The sequence below is a fragment of the Columba livia genome, chromosome 3, assembly GCF_036013475.1.
Source record: "Columba livia isolate bColLiv1 breed racing homer chromosome 3, bColLiv1.pat.W.v2, whole genome shotgun sequence".
Taxonomy (NCBI): Eukaryota; Metazoa; Chordata; class Aves; order Columbiformes; family Columbidae; genus Columba; species Columba livia.
The window spans coordinates 15,157,229-15,167,679 of record NC_088604.1 but is presented as its reverse complement, the minus strand read 5'-3'; the positions used below and the strand labels follow the sequence as shown (position 1 = coordinate 15,167,679).

At 38.0% G+C, this 10,451-nt stretch overlaps 1 long non-coding RNA gene across 1 annotated transcript; it reads left to right on the top strand.

Annotated features, from left to right (window-relative positions):
* Positions 1–5,289: 5,289 nt before the first annotated feature.
* LOC135579230 (uncharacterized) lies at positions 5,290–9,106 on the top strand. Its single transcript, XR_010471942.1, has 3 exons — positions 5,290–5,847; positions 6,181–6,284; positions 7,996–9,106. It is a non-coding gene; the product is annotated as an uncharacterized LOC135579230 (long non-coding RNA).
* The last annotated feature ends 1,345 nt before the right edge of the window (positions 9,107–10,451 follow it).

Genomic DNA, 10,451 nt, shown 5'->3' with positions numbered 1-10,451 from the left:
TCTGTGTCTGACCCAGAAGACTTCATGTGCCCTTTCTGCTTCTACAAAATTACTGGGCAGACAGCTCAGAGTCCTTCTCAACATTACCCGCTGCAAGAGGGTGGGAGTTGCCTGTGGTCTGAATAGGGACCAAGTGCAAGGCAGTTAGCAAGGACAAGGTCATCAACAATTCTGACTTCCTGTACCTCATCAGACCAGAAAGATCAGTTAAATTTAGTCATAACTCCTTTGACTGTTTCTGGGTGCCCAATAGGAGAGGAAGACTCAGGATGTGCTACTCAGTAAGGGACACACAAACCTTGTGGAAGAAAGTGCCTTCTTACTCTTCTGTGCCTGAGTATGTAAGCTCCTTAAACACAGTCACCTCAACATCGGCTGTAGCATGATAACAATTAGACGACCAGTACCTGCTGCTCTGATCTGCTGTCTGTATGTGCTATATATCAACCACATGATAACTTCTTGATGGACTCTGGGACATAATCTGAGTTTTGAGGGATGTTAATAAGCCCTTTTCTCATGGATTTCTTTGGAAAGCATTACTACTTGGACAAGTCTCAGTCTGATCCTCTTAGTCCTCTGTATCATATTAATCACACTGGTTTTTATGATGCATTTGGGAAGCATATTGAAGCATATGAAGTAGCATTTACTGATTTTAATGATTTTATTTTATTTTTAAGTCTAATCATTACTGAACATTATTTGTTCAGTGCGAATGGCAAGGTCAAGAAATATTTTGTGCCTATACAGCTGTTCTGACAGATATTCTATAGGATGCAAAAAGAGAAAGCTTCTTGTTCCCTTTTTCCTGCTTCCAGACCTTGCTAGAGTATCTTCCCAGGTCTAAAAGTGAAAAGTTTTGAATGCTGCCCTAATATAAAACAATGCAGCTGTGAAGTTCTATATTAATTTTCTGCTCATTGTGAAATATAAGCAAAGTTTTTATTTTCCCTTCTGACTGTTTGGTGTCTTGCTAAATTGCTGTCCAAGGGCAAATTCTTTTTGTCATCCAGACCTGTAAGGTTGCTAAGCACATGCAAGGATAAAGATACATTCTGATTACTCAATACTTGTTTTACAAAGTCTACTGCTGAAAACAATATTGCATCACATGGGCTACTTTTGCAATACAGGGTGGATACCTAAAATCCCAAATTAAACAAGTTTCAGCTATACGTGTGTGTTTTGGAATCATTCAGCTGTAGAGAAATGGAAAACTCCAGAATGTTCAGCATAGAAAACAGAGAGGTTAATTAAGGTTTTATAAAGGCCAACAAAAAGTTAAATAATTTAAAAAGTTGGCTTAAAAAGTTTGGTTAAGGTAATGTCTCCCATTTTAGGGCATATCCACAACACTGGATTCATTAGAGTATTTAAAGAACTTACATTCAAGTCAAAGAGCATTTTCAGATGTTGCCAATGGATTTTAGACAAAACTGATGACTAGTACAGTGTAAACAAAGCTTGACCACAAGGTTACCAGAAATGTATAGAATGCTGTTGGTTAATTTTTTTTGTGTCTTAGGACTTGTTCCAGCTCATATGCTTATGTTACATAGGCAAACGTGGCATTCAGTTGGAGAAATGACTTTAAGTGCCTGACCAGTCTGTGAATACAAGGCTTGGCGAAGTGAATATTCAGAAAGCAACAAGGTGGTACAGAATCAATGAAGAGGCTTGGTTTGATCAATGAAAAAGCAAGATATAAAGATGATAAGTCAGCTATATAAATTATGTTATGGGGAGACTAACTTCTATGTAATTGGCACTTGGATGCCCAAACTTTCATTAATCTTGGCAGTCACCCATGTGATAGGTTCTATTTTCAGTGTTCCTCAGAACAGAAAACTGAATAAACACTTTGAAATGATTTGTGTATATAGGCAAGTAGGTAGGCTTTAAACTTTAAATTTTAGATGAAACAACATTCTTATTTCCTGGCCAGAAGTGCCATGAATTCAGGTGAATAGGAAATAGTCTGTGAATCAAATCTCACATCCCTAAAAATATGACAGTTATAAAGCTTGTGATTATGACTCACAGAACAACTATTATAATCCTGAAAACACGTTCTTGTAACAATGACTGTAACTTCAAAAAGAGAGATTAAGAAAACAGTCTTGCCTATGAATCTTAATTGTGAAACTAAAGTCTTCTGGCCTTTGAGAATTAATCTGGAACAGACAAATTATGATTTGAAAACAAAGCCATTGGAATTTAACACAGAGTTACTCATTACTTGTAGTGGATGTCTCTGTTGGAAATAAGGATTCTTCCTCCAAAAAAAGGCAGTGAATATTCTTTGAATCAATTAATGGAGTTTGCTGCAGCTATGCTTTCTTTTGGCTCCAGTGACTTCTCCCATGACAGAATTTTAGTACCATACTGCCCAAAACAACTATAAAAATCACATCATTGAAACTTCTAAGGGAATAGCTATTAAATAACTTTCAGTAGAATCCTGGCTGTAAAGGCTGCAATCATACAATCATAAAGGAGGAAAAAATACTACTTGACTTTTTTTACAAACGTAATTTACAATTTTTTATTACCTGCGGAGAACAGAAAGAAAGATAAGTTTTTTTAAAAAGTTGATACATATAGTAACATTTTTGTGTGAAAGGCTGAAGAAAGCTATCAAACATAAAGAAAACCCCACTCCAAACCCAGACTCCAATCAAGCGTTGTTAAAATTACTTCCACAACAGGAAAGAGAACAGCAGTCTGAATTATTGGTAATATATCTAGTAAAATGTCCCACACAAAGTTTGTGAAATATTTAGAGGACAAACTACATACCACTACGTAGTGATCAGCCACAATCTGCAGGAGAAAGAGCTCATAATAATTTAACAGATAATTTATCACTGGGGTAGACTTCAAATCTAGCTACTGGACATGTCATGAAGTAGAAAATGTTAGTGCCACCTGTTGGTAAGAATTGAGATTTGGAAGTTATTCAAGCTAATTTGCATAAATCCAAAGAAAAGACAAAATAAAATGTGTTTTACTTCATGCTTAAGGAGTTTTGAATGTGGTTTGTAGATTTAACTCCTTGTGTTGGCTTCCATTCTGCAGAAGCTTACATGTCTCTTTAACAATTAATTACAAATTAGCTGTGCTTGCAGTTAGGAAGAGAATTAAGAACTTAGGTTGCATTTTACTTGCAGTAAAATTAATCTAAACACCCAGCACACTAGGGAATGTTGAACAGGAAGATGAGTTAGTAGACTCAAAATATACGGCTTTGCCAACAAAATTTCATTGGATAGTACGTTCCCTAGCGGAATACTGGGGGTGGTATGTTTGGCATAGTGCATGGACACTGTTGCTATTCAGTGGTCTGAAAAGAGGGTTCAGTTTGACACTGCGCACCCCATTTACCATGTATCCTGGTGAGATATACCCACTCAGAGCAAAAGCAATCCTTCTTACTACATGGAAGCGACCTTTATTACGTTATGGCAACACACCAAGTTCTGCTTTAGTTAACCACAGTTCCTGCCTCAGTCTGTTATTTAATAGCCCTGGGGTTGCAGGGGACACATTCAAGGCACATAATGCTGCTCCTTGCTGTTTTCTGTTGGAGTCTGTTTCTGCAGATGCTTAAGAGAGGAGTGCTTTGGTATACTGAGATGTTAACTGTAGCTGTGGTTGGATTCACTTTTTATACACAGGGAGACAAGCATCTACCACCACTACTAAAAGAAAGCTGGCTTGTAGCACCTGGTAATGATTGACAATTGGTGCTGTGATTCATCCAGAAAAAACTAGGCTCATATACAAGATGTCAGTGAAACAGGTCAAAATTTTTAACATGTACATCCAGTCATCTCCTAACATCTGTTTCTTTTATCAGCATTATCAGAAGTCCAAAAATTAGTAGACACAAATAAAAACTTGTTCACCAAGTATCAGTGAAACTGGAAGGTAACAGAGAGCTTTAGGTAGTCATTTACAGATTTAATTTCAGTGTTATTTTACAGATATAGCTCACTACAGTAACATATTGAGAATTCTTCTTGCAGGTCTTGTTGCTGGCAGCTATTCTGCATGTATAAATCCTGCTTGAACACAGCTGAATGAAATACTGGGATGAGACTGGAGTGGAAGAAGCACTGAGATAAGATTTAACTGTTTCCCATGTCAAATATGCTGTCACTTACTGTGTTGTCACTCACCTTTGCACCAGCAAACACTTCTTCCATTGTCTTCCCTACTTAGACTAAGACTGTCTTATGTCATCTGAACACATCCCCTAATGTAAGATCACCTCTTTGCACATGAGAGTTCTGAGCACAACTGTTGTCGAAATTTTATGGGTAGTAAGCAGGAGATTGCATTATATATCTAAATGTGGATCTCTTTGTATTTTACTGGTAGGTGATCATCTTAGAGAAATTTTGCACTCTAGCAATGTATTTATATTAAGCCAAATAAACCATAGAGTTTAGTATTGATAACTGAACAGGTCTGTGCCCTTTCCAAGAGTGTATAATAATCCATGTTACAGAGGCACAGTCACTGATAGTGGCACTCCCACTGTGGGTTGCCTGCAACAGCAGCACAGACCAGATAAAGCAGTTGATTCTGTGAGGGCAGTGATTGATGGGGAAAGAATATGCAGTGTGTGCAGGCAAGCGGGGAGAGAAACATCTTTGGGAAGGAAAGTTAAAACTGTATATTCAAAAATGCCATTGTCTAGCAAGAGGCTGGAGGGCCAGTCAGATTCTAAGAACTATCACTTTTTTTGTCCCTCTTCCTCACACCTGCTGCATCCTGGGCTCTCTGCTAAGAGACAACTCAGCAAACATAACAGTGAATGAGGAACCCAAATAGCTTGGAACAGCAAATGGAGGAACAAGCAGCTGGAGCCAGTTCACATATATCAGTTATACCCTGGTTGCTTAAGGCAGCAAAATGTTTAGTGGTTGCTTGTTGTGCAAGTGACTGTGGGCTGCGAGGAGCACTCATTTCACAGATTGCCCATAAGGCAGTGAAAACTCAGCAACTGTGACAGCACAAGTAATGGGAAAATGTGTTGGATATTCATTTACCAAAGAAGCAGATCACGGTGTGGGTTTTCTATATGACAGCTGTACATTGTTCCGCAAAGCAGCTCCAGGAGAGATCCAAAACTGCAGTTATCCTGGAAGCTGCTGTTGATACAGAGTTCCCAGTGGCACAAAGTCAGAAGAGAGTAAAGCTGCAAATATAAATGCTTTTGCCCTCTCTCCTCTCTCAGCAGCCAACAAAGCCACAACCAGCCTCCACTGCGAAATGTGAAGTAGCCTTCCTAGAGGCAGTAATGAGAAAGAACTTGTTCCTTATCAGCCCAGTATATAAAAAGGCAGAGAAGGTGTTGCAGAGCAAGGAGAGACTAGACTGAACATCTGACCCTGTGGGTACATGTTTTTGTTTGTGTTTTACCCAGATTGCCATAGAGGAGGCTCTTTAAGCACAAATTGCACCTGCTGGAAGGATGCCTCGGTGCTCTGACTCCAGATGGTTGCCAAGTGAACAGCCAGGGAGCTGAGCACTACCAAGGGAATGGGAGGTCATTGCCTTTTTTATTCCCACAGAATTTCATTGTGGTGCAATATGCCAAAGTTCATCCTGCTTAAGGACAATTTTTTTTTTTTCTTCCTGAACCTTGACATTCAACATAGTAGTGAAATTCATTTCCCAGTCAGCTCTAAATGAGAACTTTAGTGATTTAATCGAGTTCTCACAGAAAATCTGTAGCAAGTCTGGGAATCAAAGCTGTCTCTCTCCCTTCCAATTTGTATTTTTTCCTGATTCTCAGATATCTTTCAGCTGCACAGTGAAGAAAGGAAACAGTAGGTAAATTCACTCCTCCACTTCTAGTGGAAGATTTCTCCCCGTACTCTAAGCTTTTCCATTCTGCAACAAATTTATTCATCTGATACTGTTTCCATTGACTTCCCCAGAAGACTATTCCTAGTGTAATAAAACTCACGGTTAGGAAAAGTTTCCAGGTTTTCACCCTGAATTTTCTTTTGCTTAGTTTCATCTCATTATTTTATTGCAACCTACGGACCCATGCTAAACTGCCTTTACCTCTTTACTATTTACCTACTATCTGATTTTTCCTATTTAGGCCAATATTCATACAACTTCATTTTTCCTATTCCCTCTTATTTCTGCCTCTTACAGGTAATTCAGCTCTACAGGGATGGAAACTCCTCTGTGTTTCAGAGGGCTTTAATTTGAAAAACTGCAGACCAATGGGTGCATCTGCACACACTGTGATGGAAACCGTGAGTACACATGACACTATATACAAACAGTGAATCATAACAATGAATAATACCATGAACACTTAGAAAAACTCCGTGTGCTCCATGATTGTGAAAGCAATTCAATGAATTTACAAAGATGCCTGTGAGGGAAACTTTGCAGAATAGAGCAGAATAAAGTTACATACTTGTGAATAGGTCTGGGTAATCTACACAAAACCACAGAGACTATTAGGGTGAAATAATCCTCTTAGTTTACCTCTTGGAGAAATTCTTGGACCCCAGTTAAACTTACTTAAGCAGTTTCTTTCACATCCAATTGACACTAATTATATCCAAACCTGAAAGGTACAATACATTTTATTCTGCTAGATCATTCCTATGCTCTGAAACTGTAGGTGCTGAGTTCTTACCACTACTATATATGTGTTGATATCTTCTGCCTTGCTTATCAGCCTTAAGAGCTGTGTTAAGAAGTCTTCCCACACTTCACTGGTCTCAGTTCACTGATACGTTATTAATAATTTATTTAGGTGTCAGCACCAAGATAATTTTAGGAGACTATTCAAATTGTTTCTATTTTAAAAATGAAGAAGAGACACAGAGAAAATATGGATCAGGCTCACAAAGGTGCTTAGGCATCTATCAAAATCAAACATCTGAGTCCCATTCAGTCCCATCCCATCTCAGGGGTGGATACAGATAATCTGTAGGCACATTAGAGTCTATTTTTCTCCACTGATAACAGAGAGAGCTTAGAAAATTAGATGCCTCAATTAAGGAAGTAAAGGAAAGTAGGCTGAGGTTTAGATATTTATTCATGCAGGAAACATACAGAGAGAGAAGGAAACTCTGCCCAAATAACCTAACCATAGGATCATCCTTCTTCTACTGAGTTTACTGGAACTGTGATGATTTATACTTAGCGAGTGCATACTTGTTAATAGATACGTTGTCATTCCTTATTTACATCCACAAATTTAACAAGATTTCTGTCCCCAAGAATTTAGAATGAAATGTAAATAAAACCCAAATCCTCAAACTATCTGCAGTGTAAGGATAGAGAATGTTGTAGAGGACAAAGTCTGGGAGTATGATTGCAAAAATTAAAATGCCTTCTGAAAAAAATTCCAGATTGTTCTCAATACTGCTTATAAACAGGAAAGGTATACAATGCTAAAATAATGACTCACTCGAATTGTTTATTGGACCCTGGAAACAAATCAGCTCCTTTTATAGTAGGCAAGTCCATGTGAAATGATTCACTGTAATTGTTCTTTGATATAAACTACATTCCATTGAGTGGCCAATGTGATCTATATGTTCTTATGGTAGTCACGATACTAGTTACTACCTGCACAGTTCATTTCACCCAGATATTAAAAAAATATTTGAAAATTGCTTCTTATTATCTTGAAACAGAAGGACAAACCAGTTAAAGGATTTAACCATGCTCCCACAGATAGTCCCCAGGAAAGAAGATTTACCTGTACCAGACCTATATCAAGTCTTATTGCTGTTTTTGCCCTGTTTGCAACTTTAGTTATAGTGATTATGATTTGAATGTTAAATTTAAAATGTATTACTTTGGCACAGTGGAATCTCATTAGACATAGTGAATACAAACAAGAAATTGGGTAGGGAAAATATTCTTTCCTACATCTCAGTAATCAGTCTGTGAAAAATATTCTGAGAAACATAGAGGAAGCTGACAATAATATCTTTGCTACAGATCCAGCTGTCCTTCTACGTTTATTACTCTGGCACTGAAGTCAATGGGAAAACTGCCAGAATAAGGAAGGAGCTAGGACTGCAGGATTTGGTCCTTATGTGTAAGTTTAATCATTTTCTTCCATCTGCTACTGATCAGAAATGTGGACTCTCTGAGCAAAAGCTGAAGGGAAGTGGGGGGAATTTCAGAAATAATATGTGACAGACATGTTTTTGACGTCAAGAGAAAAAGTTGTGCCCTTCATTTAAACTACCTGCATGTGATTATGAACTTATAATATTCTACCCACACAACGTTCATAATAATTCTTTGAGGAAATTCAAGAGAATGGCAAAAGTGAATCACAGAGTTCTTGCAATGGCCAACAGACTTCAGGAGACTGCTGGAGTCCTGAGCCTGCTCTGCAAGGATTTATGTCATGTAGAACAACCAGGATACATTCCAGGGCTAGTGGGCATTTTAGTGCACTGGATTTTTGCAGCATCAAGCAGGCAATGGGAAATCTAAGAGGCATTTATAAAGGATAGAAGAGGCTGGAAGCCATAATTTAAAAAAGAATAAAAATCGTGCCCTGGTTGATATGAAAGTATGTAGGATCCATTCAGAAAAAAAAAAAAAAAAAAAAAATCTGATGAAGAAACATTAATACAGGCTCCAGAATTACAAGCTGAGATGAATCAGAGCATTTCTGGCCTGCAGACAGTGCTGTTATTAAGAATTATTGCTCAGTGTAAAGAGCCAAAAAATGTGCTCAACTCAGTATGAGTTGCAAAAAAAGACAATCCCTGCTGGAGGATTTTGCAGTCTAGGATGCTGGTCCTAAACACTGCTCTTCACAACCTGCTGTGTCTAGGCAAAGACTAGTTAACTCTCATAGGGCACAGAAGTCCATCCATGGCAAGACTGTCAACACAAGAACATTGGTGACAGACATGGTAAAAAAATAGGTCCTGGTGGGACACTTGATGGCCCAAGGAATCTCTGTGTTAGAAAGTGAGTGAAAGGCACTGCTGGAAGGCCACTGTGTTCTTCAGTTGACTGAATTATTATACTTCCTGGAAGATCCTGTTGCTTCCTACTGACTACAGAGGTGCCTGAGCATGCACGCACACTAAACATCAATTTTGCCGTGCCTGACAGTAGAAGAGATGGGTTTTCCTTCCATGGCCTTATGTAAGATGGGTACAGTGTTTTCGACTGGAAATCCTGGATAGGCATGACAGATACTCTGGAAAGATCCTATAACAAAAAGGATCATGCAGTGACAAATGTGAAAGTGTGGTCATTGAAAAAATTGTAGGACTTCCTTGTTCTGGCAGAGCACAGAGACATCAACCTTCAGGGAAAACTTGGAAGAATAACAAAGCAATAATAGATGCAAGGCTTTGTTTTTAGTTTTCATGGGGCCCCAGTAGGAAAGTTGAAAACCTGCTGAAAGTCCATCTTATGAAACATTATAAGTTATGCATTGAGTCACTGATTACAGCAGCTCTCGAGAAAAATTCCTAAAATAAAAATGTATTTATTATGTTCCTACTCACACTTCATGTATTCTGGTCCTTAGATTTTTTTTTTTTTTGTTTAACATATTTTATTTAGATTATCTGAAAGCAGACAAGCATTAGTTCTTTGTTTTCTAAATGGATTAAAAGGTGGCACACAAATATATGTATGTGCTTCTATGAGGTTGACTTGAGAGATAATTCATTGTCACAGAAAGAATTTGTTTTCTGTACCTCTTACAGTCAGGTTATTAATAACTGGTATTTGTGTACCTAGGTTATGTGAGCATGGTGCTTTGCCAAAAAATTGTATTCAGCCTTAGTTCCTCATAAAGAAGCTGCTCTTGAGAATAAGAACTCCCAGTTTTAGCAAAAAAATTGCATAAATCCAGTGGCTTGCATTACCATCTGCTCAATCATCTTTTCTGGATTGTAAAGTGGAAAATGTTGGATTTATAGAAACCACATGCAAAGATTCAAATTTAATTCTGCCAAGATTTGCTGTCACAGCAGCCTTAAAGCAGATATGCAAGCCACACAAAACTCAGTCACTCTCCTGGTATTTCTGACAAGGATGTATAATCAGAAAAGTGCATCTTTTATTATAAAGTCTCCTGATGACTTAAAGTGATTAAAGTGATCTTTTATTTCCCAGCAGGTCAGTCCTGTTGAGATGGATTGTCTCACCTTCGTAAAGATCTGGCATAAGTACTGTTCGAAATACAGGGGACACGGGCAAGTTTAGTATACATAGGTCAAATTTCTGCAGTAATTTGAAAATTTGGTCCAAAGACTGCTCCAGATGTTCCTGTTCACTATTTTATTTATTATTTTTGCACCAAAGTAATTGAAACAATGAATATTTATCTTGGATCGCTGCAGACATCATGTTGGTTTTACACTGCAGTGACTTCAGGATACAGCATAAGGATCCAGAGTGAAGAACAAAGGAAA